Source organism: Nicotiana sylvestris, chromosome 12 (genome assembly GCF_000393655.2).
Source record: "Nicotiana sylvestris chromosome 12, ASM39365v2, whole genome shotgun sequence".
NCBI classification, from domain to species: Eukaryota; Viridiplantae; Streptophyta; class Magnoliopsida; order Solanales; family Solanaceae; genus Nicotiana; species Nicotiana sylvestris.
This window is the reverse complement of record NC_091068.1, coordinates 68,185,442-68,206,811: the sequence shown is the minus strand read 5'-3', so window position 1 is coordinate 68,206,811 and position 21,370 is coordinate 68,185,442.

Sequence of the window (21,370 nt, the reverse complement as noted above, 5' to 3'; positions counted from 1 at the left end):
AGGCCGAGTTGTTCCACGACCCTCGATCTGATTATATTGGTCGAGCAACGTGGATCCAATAAAACACATTTAATTTGAATTTTATTTAAAAGGATAGAGATTACCAAGGCATCGTTATGAGGCTGAGATAGGCCTTCTGCTTCCTCATCACAGAATGATAAGACGTCCTCGGGCACATAGCCTCGACTCCTTTTTCTCTACTGATTGATACTTTGGTGCGCTTGAACACAGGTCATTGAGGGACAATGACTCCGCCAATGATCATCTGGATTACATGTTGTGGTTCTTCTTGTTCGTTTCCCTTGCATCTCTCTCCTTGAAGTGATTCTTATCCCGATCACTTAGGAATTCTCGAAGGTGACCCTAATTAAATAACCGATCCACTTCTTCCCTTCGCTGCCTGCAATCCTCTGTTCTATGACCATGTATGCCATGATACTTGCACATCAAGTTCGGGTTCCTTTGAGAAGGATCGATCTGTATTGGCCTGGGCCACTTGGTATCTTTGATTTTCCCAATAGCTGAGACGAACCCTGATGCATCTATGCTGAAGTTATACTCTGATTAACAAGGGGCCTCGGCGGGGTCAGTGTTCTTATCGAACCAGCTCTTACTCATGAGTCCCCGAGAACTTTGATCTCGATTGTTTCTCCGATCGCATCGAGGAGTGTTACGTCTCGGGTCGCCATTGCTTCGATTGGCATACGGCTGATACGGTTCTTTGTTGAATCTTAGTTCCCGGTCTGTATCCCTCAAAGGATTGGCTACGAATCTGACAGGATGAACTGAACCTGAGTGGGCTCCCAACTGGTTGTCCTCGACCCTTATCTTCGACTGATAACAATTGTGCACATCCGACCATGTCACAGCTTGGTGTTCAATCAAGTTATGCTTCAACTACCGAGATGCGATTGAGCTCCTTTCATTTGGACCCTACATAAAGGCCTGCACTGCCTAGTTGTCGGAGACCGGTGGCAACTCCATTATTTCCATCTGAAACCGGGACACGAACTCCCTTAGCATCTCATTGTTCCTCTACTTTATCTGGAAAACGTCTGATTTTCGCGTGGCCACCTTTATGGCCATGGTGTGTGCTTTCAAAATGTCATCTACTAGCATAGAAAATGAATCAATGGAGTTAGGAGCCAAGTTATGATACCAAATTACGGCTCCATTTGAAAGTGTTTCTCCAAACGTTTTCAACAAAACTGACTTAATTTCATCATCATTCAAATCATTTCCTTTGATTCTGCAAGTGTATGAAGTAATATGCTCATTAGGATCGGTTGTCCCATTATATTTGGGTATATTGAGTATGCAAAACTTCTTGGGAATGGGCATCGGAGCCGCACTCGGGGGGAATGGTGTTTGTATGAACTTTTTGGCGTCTAAACCTTTCAAAACTGGAGGTGCCCCCAGTATCTGGTCTACCCGGGAATTATAAGTTTCCACCTTATCATTTTCTTCAATTTTCTTTTTCTTTGGACTCGATCCTCTTTGTTAATTCCTCGAGCATTTTCATAATCATGTGGTCAGCCCTCGAGCCGCTTTCATCGGGCCTCTCTCGTTGGTTCAGTATGCCGAGTGTTTATTAGTCCGACTGTGTTTAGAGTTCTGTTCTGACTGTGAAGTTGAGTGATTGCAATTGTGATTTGCTGAGCTTGCAGCATCTCAAATATCACTTGGAGGCTGACCCCCCTTTCTTCCATTCCTTGTGTTCTTTGGCCACCGAGCCGGGCTTCCCTTCGTATATCTGCTTTGGGGTCCGTGCCTAGATCTGAATTCAAAGCATTGTGAGAGCTAACATCAACAAGTTCCACATTTGGCACTTTCCCTGGGTTTATCGGTGGTGCACCGACTCCTGCGTTTCTATTTTCTCCAAGACCTTCGTTGTCATGAATGGGTGCGCTTTGTGAGCTAGACATGTTTCAGCCTGAAAATCAACAAATCTTGACAAGAAAAAGCGTAAAAACAACGTGTGTAATGAGAATTAGTAAAGAAATAATCACTATTATCTTTATCCCCAAGGTGGGCACCAAACTGTTTACCTCGAAAACACGAGTAACAATTAAATTTGATTAGTGATTTTAAAGATATGTGATTTTGCTCAATACCAATTAATAATCAAAAAATATAAAGCAAAAATGAAAGAGAAGTGAATCAAATCAATGTTACTTAGCAGCAATGACCTCGAGCTTAGTGACCTCGAGGTAGCTTAGGGAAGTAAGAACAATTAGGTAATAAAAATAAATCATGAACGATGGAGCTAAAGGACGATGCCGATGAACAGTCGGCAAAAAGGCAAAGCGTATATTCTTTTCTCAGTGATGACCATATGATCTTACAAATGATTGGGGTCTCTTTTATATAATAGGGGAGCCTTAAATAAGGAATATTTCTATTTATAGTAAGGAATATTCTTGGTACATCTGTCTAACCGCCTAGTATGGAATCACATAATCATATTCCGAGATTTGCGCCGTGACTTTGGGGATGTGGCAAGAATATAACTTGTTCTGGTACAAATCCATAACGACACTATTTCGAGGTTGAGCATACCCGACCTCGGTATGCATCATGCTTCGCTTTTGAACTCGGGTCTGGTCCCTCGAGCTCAAACTTGGTCTTACCCAGACTTGGTCTTCGGACGACCTCTCAAGTATCTAAATCGAATGTACTCGATTTCGATAAAAATAACAATTTTGGGATAAAGTTTGGAATTAACTTTATTCTATGTTTGGTTTGCGGTATTATCTAACTCCGAGATAACTTTTACACTAAAATAATGGGATTAGTTATGCCATATAGAAGGTGGATAACTAAACAAGGATATCCCGCCCTTGCACTAAACGTACCCCTAAACTAAGGGTTTTTTTTAAGAAAAAATTTTATTTAACAAATAATATTTACAAAACAGAAGAAAGATATAACAAATACACACTAGACATACAACCCCAGGTGTATCGACTTCACTATCCTATCTTAACTACTGAGATATAGCTTTAAAGCTAGAATACATAAGTTAAACACACAGGTAGTAATCTAACTCTTGCAAACGTCTCGCTAGTTTCTGTTTCAGTTCTCCTCTACAACGTATTTCTTGGACAATAGCTCTGATCAACACTGCTGCACTTCTACTCTTAGCTTGAAAGATTCTCAGATTTCTCTCCTGCCATATGTGATATATGGATCCTACTAAGCTCATTCTATAGACTTCAACTGCTGTATTCTTTCCTCTATAGTGTGTGATTTTCCAATCTATCTCTTGTTTCTAGCTCATAGTTAATCTTTGTATGCCATGCCATTGTAATAGTGCTCTCCATACTTGCACAAAAAAGGGACAGTTGAAGAACAAGTGATCAATGTTTTCTACTGTAGCATAGCATAAAGCATAGCTCATATCTTCTAAGCATCCCCACTTTGCTGGCCTCTCATTTGTAAGCAATCTGCCTCAAGCTGCCAGATACAGACTGGAAATCCACTTTTGAGGGGTAGCATTGTTGCATACTAATCTTCTCAGTTGATCTTCTGAAAGTCACCCCTTAACTTCAAGTATATTAAACTTCTCAATTCTTTGTACCTCTTCATCAGTCCAGCCGAGTGCCTCAAAGTATTTTCCTGCCTTCAGTATCTTTTGTACTATCTAAGAGGCCTACTTTGGTTGAGCTTCCCACATTGTACTTTGTTTTCCATAGTAGATATGAACTCATTGCACCCATATCTTGTCTTTCTTCTAACATAAGTTCTACAAGAGTTTACATATATCTGCCTTGTTCCATGTAATCACATCAAGTATGTTAAGACCTCCTACTAATATAGGAAAGCATAGTTTATCCCATGCAATCTATGCCTTTTTGATAGCTCTATACCTCCCGCCCACAAAAATCATCTGCACACAGATTCAATCAGCTGGGTGATCTTCTTTGGTAGGGCAAAGATCTAAGACCAGTAGACTTGAATGGAGAACCAAACACTTTTCATCAATTGGACTCTCCCAGCATACGATAGGAACCTTGTAGTCCATGATGGGATCCTCCCTATCATCTTATCAATCAGAGGTTTGCATTGTGTTATTGTTATTTGTTTAGTGCTAAGGGGTGCCCCTAAGTATTTGATAGGAAGTGAGTCTTGCGAGAAGCTTAGCAGGTGCAGTATCTGTTGCTGAGTTTCACTGCTTATACCTCCAAAATACATATAACTTTTTTTTGCATTATCCACCAGAGCAGATGCTCGAGAAAACTCTTGAAAATATGTATATAGCATATGTACTGAAATTAAGTATCCTCTACAAAACAAAAGGAGGTCGTCAGCAAAACTTAATTGTACAATGTTCATCTTAGAGAATTTTGGGTTATAGTTAAAGTAGGGGTTCTTCCTTAGCTGCTTCAAGATCCTTGTAAGGTATTCCATTGCTAGAACAAATAAGAAAGGTAAGAGGGGATCTCCTTGCCTCAATCCTTTCTTTGATGGGAAAGGAGCAATTGGATGTCCATTCACTATTATGGAATATGATACAGTCCTTATACATCTCATGATCTACTCTACAAATTTAGCTGGAAATTGTAAGCACACTAAAATCTGCTCCATGTATTCCCATTCTAGTGAGTCATAAGCTTTCTTCATGTCTATTTTTAGCATGCATCTTGGTGACACTCCCTTCCTACCATATCATTTTACCAATTCATTGTTCAATATAATGTTGTCATTAATCAATCTACCAGGAACAAACGTAGACTGATTTTTATCCACTATCCAGTCCATAACTTTTTGCAGCCTCTTAGTAAGTACCTTTAAGATGATTTTGTATAGCAATGTGTAGCAAGATATTGGTCTGTGCTCTGTAATCTTTGAAGTATTAGACACTTTTGGGATAAGGGTGACAGTAGTGCAAATTTATAGCTTGGTAAACTAAGGGTTACAACCCCTAAACTAAGGGTTATACGTATTGAACATCAAAATTTAAGTTAAATTGTGTATGTTGAACACATATTGCTGACATGGAACAATATATATAATACAATCTCCTCCTAGAGTGTGAAAAGCCATAAACTTCTATATTTTTTGCTTGTCTCCTCCAGCCTCAACCTGACACTACCATTTCCAACACTTTCGCCACCTCCGACCATCGTCTACTTTTCGTCTTTCTCCCCGTTATAATTGTGACCACTACCATCCAATTTTCCATTTCCTTTCTCTTTTCTCTCTATTACCAAATCTACCACAAACCACTACCACATGCTCCTCTTTCCTCGCCACCACCAGCACCTTTAGGCCATAATAGTCCATAGAAAGAAGAGGCATTGGCCAAAAATTGATTGCGTTAAATAATTTGATTGGGGAAAGAACATGAATGAGGATAATAACTCACATTAAGTTTCAGCATTCAAACACATGCAACCAAACAATGCTTTCCTTGATTTTGTGGTTAGTAAAAACTCATTATTTTGAGTTAATTTCTTAATTCTCAAATTGTCGATACACTAAATTTGGTGCCAAACCACCAGAATTAAACACATCCCAAAATAAAACAAATAGAAAATTAAATGGTAAATCAGTTTGCATAGTTTTTAATTTAGTAATTACAGTCCAGTCAAAATTGTGAGCACTCAAGAATACCAATAAGGGAAAAGAGTCAATAAGTAAGAAATGCCTCTTTTTTCTCCACTCAATACCCCGTCCACCCCATCTTGTCCCCACCATCCATATGCCACCGATGCTACCTCTCTGTCCATATAAACCTGTCACGACCCTAAAATGGACCCAGTCGTGATGGTGCCTATCATGAAACTAGGCAAGCCGACACAAATCCCAAAACCAGCCAAACAATTATAATAAGTCATTTAAAGTCATTAATAAGCTAACATCCCAAATTGTAAGGTATAATAGAACAGTGCGGAAACAAAACATGGCCCGACAACGGGGTTTCACCAATCATGAGTAACTACAACTCATCCAGAAATGTGAAAGGACAACATAGTCTGAAACAAAGCTAATACAAAGAGGAATAAAGATAGGAAGGAGAAGCACTAGGCTGCGAATGCTAAACAGCTACCTAGTCAAATCCGAAAGCCTGCTAGAAGACAAATCAGCACTCGCTAGCGTGACCCAAGACTCATAGATCTGCACACATGGTGCAGGGAGTAATGTGAGTACGCCAACTCAGTAAGTAATAAAAGTAAAGGCAGCTGAACAGTAAAAAAACACGTAAACCACATCATAACACTATATCAAAACAATATAAGTCTAAAACAATGTAGTAAAGCAGTAAAACACGCAAAAATATTTCAGTTCAACAAAACCTTTTTAAAACATCTTTCCATAGTTTCAAACGAGTGGTGAAAAACAGTGAGAAAAAGGAATGGAAAAATAAACAGCCCCTCGGGCAAAAACATATACCACAACCACCTATCGGGCAAAATATCAACCGAACCAGCCCCTCGGGCTACCTCACAATCACTCGTGTCAGCCCCTCAGACAACAACATGAAATAACAATAGCCCCTTGGGCAATATCACATCTCACACTGGGTATCCGTGCTCACTGGGGGTGTTCACACTCCGGAGGGACTCCTACAATCCAAACGCTATAACAAGCCATCTCATGTCATAATCAAACTGGCCCTCAGCCTCATAACAAGCCACCTCGTGGCATAACAAATTAGGCCCTCAGCCTCATAATCATGAATCAGTACAACTTGCTGCGGTGCGCAGCCCGATCCCATAATATCCTCACAACACGGGCCCTCGGCCTCACTCAGTCAGAAATCTCTCAAGCCACTCGGGCAATAGTAAAACATGATACTTAGCCCAAAATATCTTTTAAAATGTTAAAATGGAGTAAATATGGCTGAGGTATGAAAACAGTAGAATACAACATGATTGAGTACAAGTATGAAGTACAAACAATGAGGAATAGTAGTAAAAATCCCCTAAGGGTCCAAAACAGTTGGCATGAGGACCAAATAATGCATTCAACCCAAAAGATGATAATACTTTCCAAAACACAATGATATCAAAGAGTTTTCCAATAAATTACGTGACTTAACAATCATATGGGATGAACTAAATCACAATACCCAACGGTGCATGACCCCACGCTTGTCATCTCGTGTGTGCGTCACCTCGAAGTAGCACAACGATGTGAAATTCGGGGCTTCATACCCTCAGGACATCATTTACAGCATTACTTACCTCAATCCGGTCCAACCCGCGATGCCTTTTCCTTTCGACTTGGCCTCCGGATGCTCCAAATCTAACCAAAAATAGATTTATACCATCAAAATATGCTAAGGGAACAAAGCACACTAGAAAATAACCAATTTATATCTAAAATCTCGAAATTGGCCAAACCCGACCCCCGGGCCCACATCTCGAATTCTGATAAAAATCAACATACTAGAATCCTTACACTCTCATGAGTTCGTACATATCAAATACATAAAAATCCAACCACAAAGGGCCCCTCAAATCCTTAAATCAAAGTCTCCAATTTCAAGCCCTAACTCCCCAATTTTAGGCTTCAAATCCCATTATTTTCATGTTTAAACAAGTAGGAATCAACATAGGATCGAGTATTAAGTCCATAAATCTTACCTCAAAGAAGTTCTCTTGAATTCCCCTTCAATCTCCTCCAAGAAGCTCCAAAACCGACTCAAAAATGGTGAATTATGGCCAAAAATCGCGAAAAATGGCATTTTAAACCTTCTGCCCAAAGATTTAAATTCCTTAATCGTGATCGCAGAAAATGCCTCGCGATCGTGAAGCACAAAACTCCCTGTCCTCATTTTTACCCTACGCGATTGCATAAAACTCCACACTATCGCGTAGCACTACCTTAGCTACCTTCTGCGATCGCGGCCTTGCCCACGCGATCGCATAGAACAATCCTATACCCCTCTCACCAGCTCATTCCCTTCTACGCGAACACGACCCTGGCCATGCGTTGGCGAACAACCATTTCACAGCCTGATGCGATCGCGCCCTGACCTCTACGATCGCATAGAACAATTTTCACCCCTACCGAACTGAGCCTACGCGATCGCGAACACTCATGCGCAATCACGAAGAACAAAAATGCCTGCAACTGAAACCAGAAAATCTACAACGTTTCAAACATGAACTTGATCTGTTTAACCACCCGAAACTCACCCGAGGCCCCCAGGACCCCAACCAAACATGCCAACATATCCCATATCATCATTCAAACTTGTTCCAACCTTCGGAACAATCAAAACAACATCAAAACATCAAATCAACTACGGATTCAAGCCTAAGAACTCCAAAAACTTCCGAATTCCGATCAAAAAGTCTATCAAACCTCGTCCGAATGACCTGAAATTTTGCACACACGTCACAAGTGACATAACACACCTACTTCAACTTCTAGAATTTTATTCCAACCCATATATCAAATCTCCCCTATCAACTGGAAAGCACCAAAATTTCAATTTTGCCAATTCAAGCCTAAATCTATACCGGACCTCGAAAACGCATTCCGATCACGCTCCTAAGTCCCAAATCACCTCCCGAAGCTATCCGAATCATAAAAACCAAATTTCGAGATCGTTTACTCACAAGTCAACTTCTGGTTGACTTTTCCAGCTAAAAGGCCAACTTAAGAGACTAAGTGTCTCATTTCTCTATAAAACCACTTTGAACCCAACCTAACTAATACGATGCAATGACATACAGCCGAACGACATATAAAAAAGTAGAAATGGGGGAAACGAAGTGGTAACTGTGAGCACGTGATTTTTGCCCTACATGAAATACTCCCATAAATTCAAAACAAAGTAATTTCGTTTCATTATTTTCAATTTTGTGACATTTGCTGTTAATTATTTGCATTTTTTTCCTGTGCATTTTGTTTGTTAATTAATGAAAAATACAAAATATGCTGCATTTGCATTTAGGATTTAATTTTTTTTGCATGTTTGAAATAATTAGTAATTTAGTGTTTTATAAAACGGAAAAATCACAAAAATAGTTCATTTTTGCATTTTAATTTCTCGAATTTTTTTAGCTTTCTTTAATGTGGTATGTAATTAGTTATGGTAATTATTTTTAGAGTTTAATTAGTTCAATTTGATAGGATAATATTAGTTTTAATAATTAATTTAGGTTTTATTTCTAATTTTGAAAAGAAAAGAAATTTGGAAATTGGGAAAGAAAAAAGACTCAAAAACAAAGGGAAATTCGGATTTGGGCCATTAAATCTCCTTCAGCCCAATTGCCCCCCCAGATCTGTACAATTCCAGCCCAAACCCGCCTCTACCCAGTCCGGATCCCCCTTCAAGCGAAGCGACGCCGTTTCGACCAGTGTCAATCTGAGCCGTTGATCCCCACTTGATCGAACGGCTCGAAACTAAATCCTGTGGAGTATATATATGTCCGAACACACACACCCCCTCAGTTCATCGTCCCAACACCCCCAACTTCAGAACCCTGCCCCCAAATCCTAGTAGCCGCCCCAGAATTCCCCACCGTCTGGTGGTGGCGCCGACGTCCAAAATTCTGCGGTTAGCGCCTGAAACCCTAAAATTCCCAGATCCACCCAAAATCACACTATGCAACCCCTCATCTCCTTCCTGACTCAAATACGGGTTTGTTTCATTTCAAAATGGTCCGTCAGTGGTAGAGCAGAGGTCCGGATAGCTAAGTCTCTCCCTGGGTTCCTTTCAGGCTTAACAAGGTCAAGTGAACCCAAAACCGTCATTAATCGTTTGTCTTTTGTTAAGGACAACCGATTAATAATCGTCAAAGGTTCACTTTCTTCTTCAAGGTTGTTCGAGTTCATGCAGTTCTTGCCGAAGCAGGTTTGGGATAATTTCCTTTGCATCGATTGGTTTTCTTTTGATCTCTTCTGTTTGTTTGCTTGGTTGTTTGTTTTTTCAGTTTTCGTCCTTTAGAATTTTTGTTATTGCTTAATTGCATTATGTTCTGGTTGTAATTTCGTTAGTTGGCTTGTTTGCTTAATTGTCAATGACAATCGGTTTCGTAAGGTTTGAGTTTAATTTGGTTTCAATTCATGAGATTTTCTTCTTTCCGCTGGGTTTCATTTCACATTTGTGAATTAATTTTGGAACTAAAGCATTGAGATTAGTCAAGTATAGTTCATCGTTCGCATTAATTCTTGTTTCAAGAACATTTTCTGAATTCATGTTTATGTGTGAAGGGTATTCAATCTAGTTTCTCATAATTTCAATATTTGTTTTGAATTTTAATTTGTTTGAAAGTGTCAACCTGTTTGTTTACTGTTATTATGATTGTGAGCATTCGGAATTTGAGGGGGGTAAGTGAATAATGGGAACTTTAGGGGTAATTTTGGAGATTGTTTCAACTTGAAGAATCTTTAATAACTGATGGGAAGCTTCCTAAATGGACAGCTGTCGAAAATGGTTAGGGAAAACAGGCTTTAAATTGAAGGAAATGGACAACTGTCCAAAAATCAGTTTTAAAATATGCCCTATGAGGGTATTTTGAAAAAAATCTGGCTGCCTTGCCTTGGAAGGCACACAGCAGACCCTCAGCCTTTAAAAGAAAGCCTTCTTCTCATTCAAGACAATTTTTCTTTTTACACCTTAGAGAGACCAAAAAGGCTGAAAGTACAGGAGAAATCAGAACAACTGAAAAAAAAATACTGTTCCATTGAAAGTTTTCCTGTAATTCTTTAGGCTCTCACTTCTGAAATGATATATGAACAATCGAGGGCTAAAATGGCTTGAGACTTAGTCATTAAGTCTAGGTTTTGGGTGTTTTCTTTTTTGAAAGTGTGTTTGACACTGCAATCTGGTCTGCTGAATTGCATTTTCTAGGGTTTTGAGCTGTTTTGGTACACTGTTCCATTAGATTCGAGTTCCACTTTGCTGCTTGTTATTGCTGCTGGGTTTCTGATTATCTTGTTGTCGTTTTCTTCACATTTTCAGGTATGTAAGGACATTTGAACCTTGAGTAAATCTAGACCAGAAGCCTATGAAATCAAGCTGAAATGACTATTTTGTTCTTTCAAGCAGAGGCTATTGGTCTTCTTGTGATTTTTGCACATTTCTCTCGTTAATCATTATGAGTAGTTAGTCATATAGTTTGTAGTCTATTTCCTTTTCAGACTTGGGATTTGCACCAATGTGTTATAAATAATGTTGGACTATTGGACTATTACGGTGTTGTAAGTCAGTGCTAAGCTTAGCCACACTTATGTCTTGTTCATGAATATCACTCATGTCTTTGGGAAACTGTTAGAATGTGTAGAGTAGTTTGACCTTCCCTTTATCATGTTCACCTTTAATTGTTTAGCTGAAAATCTGCCCTGTTTCGCACTGTGCAAGCAGTGCATCTAGTCATTCTTCTGAGTGCAAATTCTGATTGTTGGCTCTCATTAGTTTGATTTGCTGGTTAGTCTCATTGGGACTGATTTCTTGCGTTCGTTTAACCTTTCCAAAATGTGAAAGTGTGGTTCAGTCCATGCTCCTCATGATATAGGTTTGGTTACTGAGAAGAATTTGCCCAGGACCTATCTGCATTTTCAGAGACTATGCATTTGTTTTAATGTGTTCATTGTAAGGTTTGGCTTAGCCATTTTAATGGGTGAATGGTTAGATAAGGTCCACCTTAAAGTTGCAGTTTTGTTTTGTTGTCTTTGTCCTTTCTTATATCGAGATTTTTTTTATTCCGCTAAAGTTTGCTGGATTCAGATTGTAGCTTAACTTTTAGTCTTCATGATTTAATCCTTAGTTCTAATACATACCCTGTGGTATGATTCTTTGCGAGGGCGTTTCAAATGAATTATTGGAGAAATAGCTTTGGGCTTTAAGAAATCAGGTTTTGGACAATGGTTTGTGCTGATTCTTGGGGATTATGTCCAGCCCGATTGGATCTTTGAACTGGTCATGTGGCCAAATTTAAGAGAGTAATTTCAAGCAAAAGACTATGGTCCCAACAAATGAGCTACCAGGCCCTTTCTCCACGTTAATATTTCTGGGCCGCGTATCCATATGCCTTGAGTTAGCCCGTTTGCTTTTCAGTGTAGTTAACCCGTAACTCATGGCCTTAGCAATCCCGACTCAATTTTAGGAATAATTGTTGAATGTTCGTAGAAAATCTTTAGGGTCGTTTACATTATTATCGTGGTTGTGGACACGTTCGCGTGACATGACTACGATCTTAAAAACATCACGAGGGATGCGTCCTCGCCACCTCAACCAATTTTACTTAAATAAATAAACAAGCGTTATTAATTATGGACATGTTCGCATGACATGATTCTTGACGCACCAAAGGAAAAGAGTATACATACGCGTAACTCAATCCTTTACGAATAATCAAGTGATTTAAAAGCGGTTAATAGACAAATGCACATAGGATGTAAAATCAGTAATTAAATAATTTTAATAAGCCAAGTATGATTAGAGTGACCGTGCTAGAACCACGGAACTCGGGAATGCCTAACACCTTCTCCCGGGTTAACAGAATTCCTTACTCTGATTTCTGGTTCGCAGACTGCAATACAGAGTCAATCTTTTCCTCAACTCAGGATTTTAACCGGTTACTTGGGACACCCTAAATTATCACAAGTGGCAACTCTAATTTTTAATAAATAAACGATCCCATTTTGATTGTCCTTTAATTGGAAAAACTCCCTTGTATTTATACCCTTTACGGGGTGTAGGTAAAAAGGAGGTGTGACAGCTCTGGCGACTCTGCTGGTGACCGAACCCAGAATCTCTGGTTCAGGTTCAAGAATTCGATCTTGTTAACATGATTTTTACTTGGCTTTATTTATTGTTGATATTACTGTATTATGTGAACCTTTTGTGCTAAATGCTATCTGTTTAAGGCTTTAATATTATTTGAATTGTATATAACTGTCCTCTTACGCCACCCCATCTGAGTCTTCTAGAAATGGTGCATACGTTCGCGTAGCCCGCTTTTTCTATAGAAATTATACCAAATAGAACGAGGTTGGGCAAGCGACAAGGCCGGGTAGACTTCAGTGCTCCCGGTACGTCGCCCCCTCTTTGGCCCCAGTTGTCTGCTCGGGTACCCCAAGTCTAGACCAAAACCCCAGGATTTAAACCTAGAAAAACATAGCCCCATGCCAGATCCCTAGTAGGAACGTTTGTTTGCATCATGTGCATTTGACTTAGGGGACTCAACACAAGGGTTGGGTCTGTCTAGGACAGGTGTGCCTGAAATAACAGACCATCCCGATATATCCTATGTGCTATGTGAACATTTATTTATTTTGGCTTGCATGCTGGCCGGCTAGGGAAAATAAAGCGAAAAAAAGAGAAGAGAGGAAAACCGAGAGTGATATAGGGAAGGCGATAAAACCCAGCCCTAAAACATCCCGGTATTTGAAAAACGTCCTGAAACTCTGCCCAAAATTTTCAAAAAAGGGTTATTTTTAAAAGAGTCAAACACTGTGTTCTTTCAAATGTGTCAAAACTGACAAAACTACGAAAGTCTGATTCTCACCGGATGTGGGATACGTAGGCAACCAACATAAGGTTCAGCCTTATTTTTGAAAATAAGAGAAAAGAAAAACAAGAAAAGAGAGTCGGTGGTCGAATGAATGCAGTCTTGATTTTGGTCAAAATAAACCGATCTAGCTTTAGCTATGTCTTAAACCGTTCTTGCCGAGGTATCCTCAAAGTATTCTTCAGTTGTCGAAAGGCTATTTTCATAAAAGAACGGATAAGCTTGTGAGGGGCCATAAAATAATTCCCCCAGCCTCAAAATTCGCGTGAAATTGGGAAGGGGCCGCATTTGCGAAAACAACCATTTGGCTAAAGTTGGCATACAAGGGAAGAGATTATGGTTCTTTTCTTCTTTTATTTGTTCTTTTTCTTTTCTTCTTCGGAAAACTGTTTACAAAAGGGTAAACTCGAGTCAAACCCTAACCTTAATCCTCCACAGGAATAATGAGTACCATCCAAGAACCACCAGAAGTGGTCAGGGAACAGGCTTGGCTACACTTGCGTATGTGGTGGAATGATCTAGACGAAGATGGTCAGAAATGGGTGAAAGAGCACTTAGGTTCTCTTATAGACATCTTTGAAATCAAACCACGGGAAGATCTGATCAAAGCTCTGGTAACGTTCTGGGATCCTGTCCACAATGTCTTTCGTTTCTCAGATTTTGAGATCACCCATATTTTGGAGGAGATAGCCGGGTACATTGAATTCGGACGGGACTTAGGAAGAAACAACTCATATTTCCAAGGGCTCCATCGGTGCACAAGTTCTTTGACCTCTTGAATATTAGTAAACAGACAAATAAGGAACGTGTGAGCAACGAGTTTTGTGCTTTCCATTTCTTGTACTTCAGGTTCGGGCATTCCTCTGGTTTTGAAACGCATGAAAAGGGCCTAAGCAACAAACAAAACAAGGGTCTTTGGCAAATTCATCGTCGGTTCGCATTTATTGTGGCATTCTTGGGGATCATGGTTTTTCCAAATGAGAAAGGAATGGTGGACATTCGTATGGCTAGAATTTCACAAATCCTCACTACCAAGGAAGATCATACACTTGCCCCGTTGGTGCTAGCAGATATCTATCGCGCATTGACTATATGCAAAGCAGGGGCTCGGTTTTTTGAGGGTTGCAGTATCATTCTGCAAATGTGGTTGATCGAGCATCTTCGCCATCATCCCAGATTCATGAGTTACGGTTCGAGCCCAAACAACTTCATCATTTGTTACAAGGAGAGGATAAAAGATTACAACACACCAGAAGGATTTGAAGCATGTGTTTCTCATTTGAAAGCTCTTGACGCAGGTCAGGTGGAGTGGACTATAGGATGGCTGCCGAGGACAGAAGCCATCTATATGACTGCTACCAAAGGATACTTGAGGATAATGCGCATAAGGAGTATTCAGCCATATGCACCACAGAGGGTCTTGAGGCAATTGGGGAGGTATCAGATTGTGCTTGAAGATGAAGACCTAAGCATCCAGGTCATTGAGTTGCATCCAGAAGCCACATTGCCTGAGGATGTAGTTTAGCAGGATTGGAATAGCTGCCGGTATCTCAAAAATGGCACCCAGGTTCCAGACATCGCCAAGGGGGAAGTAGATCCAAATTATGCTGCTTGGTTTGAGGAAATGTCTTATGTAAACAACGAGCCAAAGCTCGAGAGGCCCGCCAAAAGGCCTCATGTTCAAGCCTTTGATAATAAAATTCAAGAGAGGTTAGCTTAAGGGGAGAAGGAGAATGAATATAAGGTCATTATCCACGGTCTGCGATAAGAATTGAGAAATGTCACCTTCAACAATGATTTGCAGGCACAAGAGGCCGAAGGTGAAAGGAGAAGATTGGTGCGAGAAAACGAGGCCCTCAGAGCTCAGGTTCGATAGTTGAAAATTGAAGCCGAGAACCCAGGCCGAAGCAGGAAAGATGAGAGGCTCATTTACAACCTCACTCAAAAGGTACGTGACTACGAAGATGACCTACAGAAATCTGAGTATGAACTAGCAAAAGCACGGGCAAGGTTGGCCAAAAGCACCGAAGGGCGTGCAACTTTTGTTCAACAGATGAAAGAAAGATATGAAAGAGGGGCCACAGGTTGGGAAAAGGCAATCGGCAACCTCGAGGGTGAAATGGCTAAACAAACTAAAAGTTTTAAGGCTGAAAGAGAACATTGTTACGCCTTAATGGCACGGCTATAAAGGGACTTGCAACAACTCCAAGATCACAACCAGGTAGCCGAACAAACTTTGAAAGCCATAACCGAACAAATTGGGCGTTTGTTGCAAGAGAAGGGCATCATAAGAGAGTGAGTCAAAAGGGTTGCCAACTATATCGCAATGAAGTGCAGTAGCTGTGAGGATATGACGGGATCCATGTTCTTCGCCACTGTGATGATTTTTATTCGCCAGGTAATGGAAGATCTCTACCACCTTCAGGAGGATTTAGCAAGACGGCCCGCAGCAAGGCCGAATGACGCCCCGCGGGTCCCAGGGACAATTGAGGCATTGATGTATTTGTGATTTCTTGAGTCTGTGTTTTCTTTCCGTTAAAGTCTGCCAGTTGTTTTGGAGTCTGTATTTCTGTTATTAGAGCATGCGAGTTGTTTGTTTTTGAGTCTGTATCTCGAGTCTATTAGTTTCTTTCGAGTCTGTTAATTTTAGTCTTTGTAATAGCGTTTTTATATGAAAATTGAAAATCCCAAATGTTTTTACTTTATTTTACACTTATCCACAAGAACTACGCTTGATCTGATTCATGCGGGGTCATGATACGTAGGCAATCTCCATAGGATTCGATCGCAACCAAAAAAAAAGAGAGGAAAAGAGGGAAAGAAATTAAGAGGAAAAACAAGAGAGTAAAGAAAAGGAAAGAGCGGGAAAACAAGAAAGAAAAAAGAGAAAATAAGAGAGAGTAAAAACAAAGAGAGAACAGAGGCAAGAATGAAAGGAAAGGAAAGAAAAGAAAAGAAAAGGGGGGATGTTTGCAATTAAAAGAAAGAAAAGGCCGGGATGACGCATGCAACCGATCAAATACATAATAGAGACGGTTAACTGTTTAGGTGCATTCATGCCCAATGTGCGGTTGCCAACCTGTTAAAGCCTAATCGCTAACAAGGTTGTTTGTTTGATGCATTCAGTCCAGGCAGGTGGTTAGTTGACTGGAATTCTGGCAACTCACTCCTACAACACCCAATCGAAAGACATGCTAAATATGGTCGACCAGGAACCGGAAACTAGTATTGTTGATCCATCGAAAGAGATGGAAGAAATGGACATTAATGCAATGAGGGAAGAAATGTATAAGCTGAAACAATAGATGGCTGAAATGTACCAAGCTTGGGCGAAAGGGCATCCACCACCAGTTTATCCTGCCAATCCTGCTTATATCTTACCATCAGCCCAACCTTCGTAGCCTCCCACTGTGAACTCATCTCCAGCCTTCCCCCTCTACCAATAATGTCAAGGCACCACTTCCCATACTTCTCAAGCTCCACTACCCACACAAGTCCCATACCCTCTCCCACCAATTACACCTATTTTTGTGGCACCCCCACCTGCTACATTACACAGATCTTCTAGTGAACCCCTATTTCAAACTCATGACAACCAGTATTATCCCCCTGAACCCACCTTCAAAGTTCCAGAACCATATCCTTACACTCCTCATCTTGATATCCCGGCAGAGACCGAGAAACCGCCCGAAAATCCCGAGCATGAAGTGATGATCAGAAAGGTCAAAAGCTTAGAGCAATCGTTCCGAGATATTAAGGGGTTGGGAGGCCAAGTGAGTATGGCCTATAAGGATTTGTGTCTGTTCCCAGATATTCAGTTGCTAGGAGGGTTCAAAATGCCCAAGTTTGATCTGTACGATGGGCATGGCGACCCGGTAGCACACTTAAGGGGATTCTGTAGCAAGATGAGAGGGGCATGTGGAAGAGACAAATTGCTGATGGCATATTTTAGCCAAAGTTTGAGTGGGTTGGCGCTAGAATGGTACACCAGACAAGATCATAGTAGGTGGTACACATGAGACGTTTTGGCCCAAGCCTTCGCCTGTCATTTTCAGTATAATCTCGAAATCATCCCAGATCGTCTGTCATTGACGAAGATTAAGAAGAAGCCCGGTGAGAGTTTCTGAGAATATGGGTTCCGTTGGAGAGAGCAAGCAGCGAGGGTTGACCCCCCGATGAAAGAAAGCGAGATGGTTGATTATTTCTTGCAGGCTTTGGAGCCCACTTATTTTGGTCATTTGGTGTCAGCAGTGGGCAAGTCCTTTAATGAAGTTGTGAAAATGGGAGGCATGGTTTAGGAGAGACTCAAGTCCAATAAGATTATGAGTTATTCAGCAATCAAAGCAACCACTCAGGCCATTCAAAACGGTACTGGGGGTGTGCTCGGAAAGAAGAAGAAAAAGGATATTGCAACGATCGAGTCGGCTACTTGGGGTGGATACAAGAACCTTCCACCATTCTACAGCCAACCTCGACCCTATCCCCAAACATACCCCCATAATCCATATAGCCTACCACAACACTACTACCCACCGCCAGTTCCCCATTTTTCTGTCTATCACGCACAAACCTATACCCAACCTCCTGCTCACGCGCAATGGCATGTGCTAGCTCCAGAGAGTCCCTACCAAGCTCCACAAAATACTCATCCACCCCCAAAAGCCTACAAAACCCCCCTTGGAATAGGTTTTCGACCCAATCAAGCCTTTAAGAATGAAAGGGTGCAGAAGCAGAAGACTTTCACTCCATTGGGAGAATCATATACCAGCCTATTCCACAGGTTGAGACAGTTGGGCATGTTGAATCTGATCGAGGCCAAAACGCCGAATCCCCTTCCCAGAAATCTTGATCGCTCGGTAAATTGTGAGTATTGTTCAGGGGCCCTGGGCCATGACACAAAGAAATGATGGAAACTAAAAACATCTGTACAAGAGCTCATTGATACTCATCGGATCGAGGTTTAAGCCCCAGAAACACCAAACATCAACCAGAATCCGCTACCATCTCACCATGAGACCCATATGATTGAGTTGATACACAAAGGAGGGGAGGCTAAGAAACCCTCGCACGGTTATGATGATCCGCTCCAGTGAAACCAATTCAAAGGAAAAGGTAACCAGTGGGAAATCAGTGGTCCAGTGGAAAGAGGTAGACAGCAAGCTAGCTGTGGTAGCCGAGAAAGGGGCATCAAGTACTGTTGCAGTAAAACCAGAGAAAGCTAAAGTTGTGGTACCAGGGTTTATAAGTAAACATGTCGTGGTCGTGAAGGGTGCTTGCACAGAGCCTGTTATTATAAAACCAGTAACTCAGCTTCCAGTGATCAGCAGCAAGGCGGTCCCGTGGAATTATGAACGAGTGACAGTAACTTACCAGGGGAAAGAGGTTAGAGAAGAAGTGTGTGAGACCCATGGTTTGACTCGATCGGGGAGATGCTTTGCCCCCGAAGAGTTGATAAAAGCTAAAACTTCCAAAGACAATCCAGTGTCGGTGAAGAAAGCTGTGTCCGAGTAAGAAGTAGAGGAATTTTTGAAAAAGATGAAAGTACATGACTATTCCATTGTGGAGCAGTTGAGGAAAACACCGGCTCAGATATCGCTCTTGTCATTACTGATCCATTTCGGCGAGCACCGTCGAGCTTTGATGAAGATCTTGAACGAAGCCCATGTTCCTGACAAAATCTCAGTAAACCACTTAGAAAAGATAGCTAACAAGATATTTGAGGTAAATCGAGTCACCTTTTCCGATGATGAGTTGCCCGTGGAGGGAACCGAGCACAATAGAGCCCTCTATCTAACGGTGAAATGCAAAGACTCTGTGGTTACTCAGGTACTGGTTGACAGTGGGTCTAGCACGAACATCTGTCCTCTCGCCACATTGAACAAGCTGCAAGTGGAGGATGAAAGAATTCACAAGAACAGTATTTGCGTTCGGGGATTCGACGGTGGAGGGAAGGATTCAGTCGGGGACATAGTGCTTGAGCTCACAATAGGGCCAGTTGAATTTACTATGGAATTTCAGGTGCTCGATGTGGCTGTTTTATACAATCTGTTGTTGGGACGACCCTGGATCCATGCTGCCAAAGTAGTCCCTTCTACTCTGCATCAAATGGTCAAGTTTGAATGGGATCGACAGGAAATTGTTGTACATGGCGAAGATAATTTGTGTGTGCCCAATGGTGCTATTGTGCCGTTAATAGAGGTTGACGATGGCAAGGGACCATGGGTTTATAAAGTTTCTGACACAGTATCGGTAGAGAAAATTCCGGAAGGAAAGTGCGTACCAACTCCAAAGATGGCTGCGGCATCAGTCATGGTAGCTGTCAAAATGTTGAAAAATGGTTTCGTACTGGTCAAAGGTTTGGGTACATCTCTTCAAGGTATTGTGCAGCCAGTCTCCCTTCCAAGGAATCTAGATACTTTTGGTCTAGGGTTCAACCCTACCGTTGTAGACATGAGAAGAGCTAGGAAAATGAAAAAGAAAGCATGGGCATTGCCAAAGCCAGTCCCGCATCTGTCTAGGTCATTCGTCAGGCGGGGTATCAGAAAGCAACTATTGTCAAGGATCCCTGGACCACTGATTGGAGCTGATGGAGATTTGGAGAAGGGGTTCGAAAGGTTATTCGCCGAGGTCAATATGGTTCAGGCTGGGGAAGGGTCCAGCAAGGCAGATGTGCAATTTGTGGGACCACGTGCAAAAGTCAACAATTGGGAAGCTACTCCTCTTCCTATCCGGAAGGAGTCTTGGTAGTGGGTTTTGATTTTCTTTTAGTTGTCTGGATTATTCCGGGGTCTGTATTTCAGATATTATGTTCTGTCCAGTTGGATGTGTTAAAACCCTATTATCTTTATATTCAATGAAATGCAATTGTTCCTTTTCCTTCATTTCTTCTAATTCTATTTTTGTTTTCTTCTTTTGTAAAGTCCTTTTTATGCTGGTATCAATGACATGACATGAATGAGGAATCTTCGGCCCAGTTTTAAAAGACAATCTAACTCTGAAGTAATAATACAAGAAATTGAGTGTGATGATGAGTTGGAATTTGAGGATGATAAGGCCTATAAAGAAATTAGTAAGGAACTAAGTCATTTTGAGGAAAAGCCCAAACCTAATTTGAAAGATACAGAAGCAGTTAATCTAGGGGGCCAAGAAAATGTCCGTGAAATAAAATAAGTGTCCATCTGGAACCTCAACTCAGGGAGGAGATAATCAAAGCATTGTTCAAATACAAAGACGTTTTTGTATGGTCCTATGATGACATGCTGGGTCTAAGCACTAATTTAGTGGTTCACAAGTTGCCCACTGGCCCGGTATTCCCTCCTGTCAAACAAAAGCTGAGAAAGTTCAAAACGGATATGAGTGTAAAGATCAAAGAAGAGGTCACGAAGCAGTTCAATGCGAAAGTTGTTCGGGTCATGCGGTATCTTACCTGGTTAGCCAATGTTTGTGCCTGTGCCAAAGAAGGATGGCAAGACCAGGGTGTGCGTTGATTATCGGGATCTCAACAAAGCAAGTCCGAAGGATAATTTTCCCCTGCCAAACATCCATATATTGATTGACAATTATGCCAAACATGAGATTGGTTCTTTTGTGGATTGTTATGCGGGTTATCATCAGATCTTAATGGATAAGAAAGATGCTGAAAAGACGGCATTCATCACGCCATGGGGAACGTACTGCTATTGGGTCATGCCATTCGGCTTGAAAAATGCTGGGGCAACCTATATGAGGGCAATGAAAACAATATTCCATGATATGATACACCAGGAAATCGAGGTGTACGTGGATGATGTGATTGTGAAGTCTAGGAAGCAGTCTGACCATGTCAGGGATCTGAAGAAGTTCTTCCGGAGGCTTCGCAGGTACAATCTCAAGCTTAATCCTGCAAAGTGTGCTTT